Genomic DNA, 6,829 nt, shown 5'->3' with positions numbered 1-6,829 from the left:
AGAAGTGGTGGGATGTCATTTCTGAGATTAGGTTACAAAAATATTGTGCCTTCCATCTGCTAGCCAACTCTCACTCTTTCTGTCAGACCCCTAGCTCCCGGGGAAGCAAACTGCTATGTTATGAGTAGTCCTATGGAGAGAGCAACACAGGATGGAACTGACGTCTTCAATCATTGGCCCAAGAGGACCTGAGACCCTCAATTCTATGGCCCATAAGTCAAAAACACGTGAGTAAACGTTTTTTCTCCCCAGTTAAGCCCTGATACAACTACAGCTCCAGCCAATGCCTTGATATCAGGCTTGTGAGAGCCCTTGAGCCAGAGGAGGCAGCTAAGCCATGCCTGGATTCCTGATTCACAGAAATTATGAGATAATAAATGTTTGCATTTGTGAGCCACTAAATTTGGGGGTAACTTGTTCCATAAAAATAAATAACCAGTATAATCTTTAGTTTAGCACTTACCATAATCTGACTTGCCTGATACTATTGGAGTCTTTCTTAAGATTTAAAGGATTTGACTCACATGGGCAGAAATTTTTTCTGGCCCACACTAAATATCCAGTATCTAGCACACAGCAAGGAGTAAGTGATACCATCCCTACCCTAGAATCACATGCCTAGAATACTGAAACATAGGAAATGTTTACTGAGTAAAAATAAATCAGATTAGTCACAAGAGAGATTGTTCAATATGATAATATTATATACAATGTGTGTATATAAATGATAGATATTTATACTTATATACAATATACACATATATAATATGAACATATTGTATATATGAATATATGTACATAAATATACACATGAATATGTGTATACATACACTATAGATACATATATGCATACATACCCATACACATATAATAGTACTAGCAAAGCATATACCAAAATAGTACAATATCTGAATGGTGTCATTATACGTGTATTATTTTTTTCTTTGCATTTTTGTAGTTCTCAAATTTGGGGGTTGAATACATACCACTTTTAGGAAAAAATCAATACTTGCAAATTAAGACTAGATGAGACCAGCCTCAGCCTGGCAGCAAGGGCTAGAGTTCTGTGGATGGAAGACATTACCATGCCCAACTCAAAGCCTGTCTGACATGAAAGACTCTCACTGTGCTGGGTAGGTGGCCCAAGGACTGCCGGGCAGAGGGATGCAGATGTTGCTGCTTATCACACAGGACACCCTAACAACAGGCTGCTTGTACTTTTAGTCCATGTAATTTGGGTTTATGTGTCCCTCTACCTTGAAGGATTTTTTTTCCCCCATATCTCTATAACTGTAATGCTAGCAAAAATTAAGGAGTGAATAAACTCCCTAACATGTATGTCTGTTTTGGGGGAAATTCAACATTCATTCAGGATACAGAGGTGCCTCTAATTCAATCACAGTGGCTCAGTGTATGTTATGTATTTATTTTCTCCCCCACCTTATCTCTCTGGAATCTGATCCTTTTTCTTTATAACGTGTGCTCTAAAGACAATTTTCCTCTTATCTTCTAAGATCCCAAATATTTAAGTGGATTCCTTGAGGTATCAACAGCCATTGCAAATCCTGAATATTCTAGGAAAGGGTAGCACGCAATCAAATCTCTGATTTATTAAATAAAAGAAAAAAGGACGCAATAGATAAATAAGGAATAAATTCATAATTTTTTAGAAAGACAAGAAAGATCTTTTAATATGCTACCATACAGTGATGCCTTTTTCACTGATGGAAAACTATATATGTTGGAACTATTATTATAAATTCTGATGCCTAGTATGCAAATAGTTTCCTCGTTTGTGCCTAAAGAGCCTCGTGAATATATAACTAGATTAGAATAAAATTGCATTAATGGTAGTAATACAGGTCATTTAATTATGGCTTCTGTAAATAGCATATACAAGATCTGTTCGGGATTGTTAGGGCTGAACTTCCTTCCATGGACACATCCATTCATTTAATGGATATTCTGGGAATGACAATCATGTGCAGAGTACTACTCTAAAACCCTGGAGACCCCTCAGTGAACAAGATAAAACTCCTCCCAACATGGGGCTCACATTCTGATGAGAGAAGACAGACAGCAATCAAGTCAAAAATGTTACATGAGCTAGAAACAGATGTTTTGTAGAAACAAAATAGGGACTCAAGGTAAAAAGGATTCAACAATGGGCCGTACATTAGCTGCGTGAGTTGGAGAAGGTCTCTTTGCAAAGATGTGGAGCTGAGACCTGTTTGATGTGGAGGAACCAATGATGCCAAGATCTCAGACAAGGAATCCAAGGCAGACACACCAGCATGTGCAACAACCCTATTTAAGGAATGACTTTGGGGTATCTGAAGGGTTGAAAGAAGGCTCTTATATTTGAACTTAGTGGAGAGGTAACAAGTTGCAGACAATGAGGTCACGGTGGGGGTGTGTGTGTGGCACAACTATTTATATAGATGACTGTAGAGGCCATGATAAGATGCTTGGATGTTGTCTTAATAGCAGGAGGGATTCATCAGGGAGGGTATCAAAGAAAAGAATATCATAGTCTTACTTAGGCTTTAGGAAGATATCCCAGCTGTTATACAGAAAAAAGGACTACAGGAGGATGAGAATGGAGATAAGGCATCCAGTTAGGAAAGTGTTATGCTCTAATTACAAAATGTTTGTATTACATTGAATTACATATGCTTGAATTACGAGTAAAAACTAAAATGCATACTGATATTCATTGTCCGCAAATATTCACATGATATTTTTAGTTATATTTTCTTTGTTCGTATTTTGACTTTCACTGTTGACTAACAGTATTTACAGAGAATGTTCATATATCGTCATAGAACAGAATTCCCCAGGAGAGGAGTGTAAAAAATGAAGCACTTAATTCCCACCAATATATATCGGAACAAGCTGAGGACAGATAAGCCAGCTGACTTAGTCAGGGGCACTTTCTAGAACCAGTTACTATGAGCGACTGGGACTGGAACGCAGGGCTATCTGACTCCCAGCCTAACGATCCCTCCAAATACTGTCCTGTTTTATCTGTAATTAGAAATAGCTCAGAGGCTCTTTCTAAATAAAACAATATCTGATCCTAACCTTTCCACTATATTATGTTTCCATCTGTTCTTGACAATTATAGATCTTGAAATATTTCCTGTGGCTTAGAACATCTTCCCAGAATTCGGGTTTCAGGTTTCTTTGGCAACTTTTTCTCCTGATTAAGTGAGAGCTGGACAAATTCAGAAGCCCAATTTTAAGAATAAAAGGGCAGTCTCGTAGGTTTCCAAACCACTTGGCAAACAGAACCTTTGTCTTCAGCAGTGGTACATCTGTGCTCTTCGGAAAGATGAATTTTCCCTGGATACCACTAACTTCAAGAAAAAGTGGTGGTTCCTGAAATTCCACTCCCTGGAGCCCACCTCCCTTCTAAAGAAATATCACCATCCCATCTCCTTGATCCTCTTGTAATCTCCACCATTCCGCACCCCCTCTTAACAAAGGGCTTCCTACATTATAGGAAGTCGCTACCTGATTTAACACAAGGCAGGCACAAGCAACAGCAGTGAAGTTCCTATGGGAAATATAAATATTTTTCCAAAGGTCTTAATCGAGGTGTGCCAGAATTGATGCCTCCTCATACGGGTGCACATTCTCTGAGAGAAAGAGTAACAGCAGATGATACCTCAGCATGTCAGCAAGTATCACAGGCATCTAAGGAAGAATTTTGCTATTTCCCAGAAGGTGGAAAGGGCTCATACATGAGTATATGTGTTTAGAAATCCAAGAAGATGGCTGGACCAAAAATATCTATAGAAAAACAGTGGAATTCAATTACAGGCTGAAGTTTAGTGCTTAGTACAACATCTTTGGGGAACACTGGAAAGGGAAGAACAGACCCAGGTTATAACATGAGGGCCTATTTATCAGAATAGATGGTATAGACTTGGTTTGGGGAATGAGACAAAAGCCCGGCTATATAAATAGGGATGCTGAGCTAAAATGTTGACACTCAATCCCTTCCATACAGAGTCAGGATTGGTCCTAGAATTGGGACAAGAATGGTTGAGATGGGAATGATACAGTGTAGGAAAATCTGAGGGGTCTTCTCGTTAACATAAGAACTGATCAGCTTTCAAAAAGACACTCTAGTTGCAAATAATAGTTGCCGTTATCATAGCATTTTACATTCAACAAGTGAGGTGACTACTGAAAATGAAACGGTTATAAATCTTTTTGCAAATGGATAATAGCCCTCATTGCAGTCTATCCACATTCATTTGTTCTTCTACGAAAATATGTTCACTAAAATCCAGTCTGAAAATAGGGAATATTTATTAGATTTGAATTTATTTGTTAGATTAGTTAAGGTAAAATAATAGTCTCAAAGGTGACTATTCGAGCCTTAAGCCTTGGGACTGAGGATTCGGAAGACTAGCACTCCACTAATTTTTAGCTCTAAGCTGAGCAAGTCACTTAACTATATCCAGGTTTTATTTCTTCATCTTTAAGATGTTAAAGAGAATGATGAGATTTCCAGGGTTCTTCGTGCAGTGATATTTTATATAACTATGGACCTACAAAGACAAAATCCACAGGTGCTTTCTAGATCATGAGGATTTTCTTTAATGTTCTCTATCTTTTTAAAAATGCTTTAGCTTTATTTGTTCCACCATTATAGACCCTCTGACCATAGGATAGTAATTGCTATTCTCTGCACCTTCTAGAAATAGTCATGCCTCCATGACTTTGCATATGCTCTTCCCTTGGCCTAACAAGTCTGTCCTCACTCCATCAGTCTTAGAAAATACCTGTTTCTTCTTTCAGATTCAGCTCCAGCATTGACTCCACAGGAAAACCTTTTCAGACATTTGTTCCACTCAAGGTTGAGTTCAATGCCCCGCTTCTGATTTCCCCACAAATCCTAAACCATCCAGATTATAGTAAATTCAGTAAATAACCGCTTTGGTTGTCCATTTACCTAACACACTAGGAGACTTAGCCCAGGCCATGACATATGGAAGGTTTGCAATAAACGGTTTGACAGAGGACAAATTGCTACACACTAGTTATGTTACTGGGGCAAGAGAGACCCTCTTTAAGCTTCAGTTTGCTCTTTTGTATAATGGAACCATACAGTCATTGGGGTGTTGCAAGAATTAATTGTGACAATGGACATGTATGTAAACTATTTGGTACAAAATCAGTACATTATAAATGCTCAGTGAAGAGCGACTGCAGCTAATGGTTAGGTTTCCTAATGATCCTATCTGAATTTATGAGATTAGGCTACTGTGTTAATGTATCTCAGTAATTTACTAACACGGCAATGTGTACAGCCGAAAACATAGAGTAACTGAGTGTGAGAAACTACGTGTGCGATATAAAACATAAAATATCTTTTTTGCACTTGAACTATGTTGAAAAAAAATTACTCTCTCCAGTGAAGTAAGTATAGTTCAACTGATTCCACTGTATCTGTCTCAGATGACAATTCCCTCCATCTTTATCTATCCAGATAAAAGCTTTTTTATTTACTTTCAATATAGGGGATAACCTGAAAGCAGACCAAATCTCTCTCTGACTGCAGTTGTTGGGAATTATTGGCAAGCCAGAGTAATGAAGTCAGGGTTTAAAACAGTATGAAATGGACCCTAAAACCCTGACATAAAAAGCAGGCATAACAGTCACTCATGTGTCATCAGTTTATTTGATTATCATGTTGCTCAGAGAGACAATGTTTCTGGATCCATCTAGAGGTGATATCAGGAAGCAATCTGACCTGAGGGGAGGCAGCTGTCAGGCCCTCCTCTAAGTGTCAGAGCCAGGGACAAGCACACAAATGCAAACCCAAATGCCATATGAATGAATATCTGAAAATTATAAATCAAGCTAACCATCTGTGAAATAAAAAGTACTCAAGCCTCCTATCTTGACAAGTGCCCCTTCATACTAGTGTAGAAGGCCAGGTTCAAATTTAGGCTTCTTGGAAGTTTTGGAAATCAGGGCAGGAACCTGGGAAAAGGTGCAGGGAGTGTGGGGGGAGCTGGGTCCAGCTGCTGGCTTCACCCTCCCCTTTCTCTTCACCTTGATCTCCTTCTCAGGCCACCAGGAAATGTGTGCACAGATGTTCAGATGCCCAGCTCGCTTACTCAAGTGCTTTCCACATCTTCCTCCCCAGGCTCCTGCAAACAGCTGCTCTCGGCTACATTTACAGGCAGGTGCACATAGAGGGGTGAGGATGCCTGTGCTTGCCCCAGAAGGGTGCATGTCACCCTCAAAGTTCCTTGGTACCTGGAGCATTGGCTAGAAAGGAAGCATGATCTCTGTGTGGGCACATCCTATTGGCTGCAAGGCTTCTCATGCCACAGGCTGGGGCCTGGTCAAAGGAGGATCAGAGAGTCTCCCTTGCCCAAGGCTGAAGCCCCTGCTGTCCATATTTCAGGGTAATGCAGTTAGCGCTTTTCAGCACATGGCATGAAAGTAAGAAAGCAAACACAATACAGCTTAAGAAAATCTCAAGTTTCTAGCTCACCAGTGCATGTGTAAGTAAGAGAGAAAGAGAAAGAATATGAAATAAATATTTGTCATAAGACGACCACCTGTCCAGGTTTTCCTGGGACTGAGGTATTTCTTGGGAACTGAAAATTTGAGTGCTAAAATTAGTAAAGTCCCCGGCAAACTGGGATGCATCCATCATTTTACTTTTACAATTGCAGGGCTCCAAAATTATCTTACTAGAAAATATTTTAGGCTGCAGAAAGGGCATGTAACTAGATATAAAAATATTTAATTTCTGGGCTTCCCTGGTGGCGCAGTGGTAGAGAGTCCGCCTGCCGATGCA

Source organism: Lipotes vexillifer, unplaced genomic scaffold (genome assembly GCF_000442215.2).
Source record: "Lipotes vexillifer unplaced genomic scaffold, Lipotes_vexillifer_v1.1 scaffold1733, whole genome shotgun sequence".
NCBI classification, from domain to species: Eukaryota; Metazoa; Chordata; class Mammalia; order Artiodactyla; family Lipotidae; genus Lipotes; species Lipotes vexillifer.
This window is presented reverse-complemented; position numbering follows the sequence as displayed.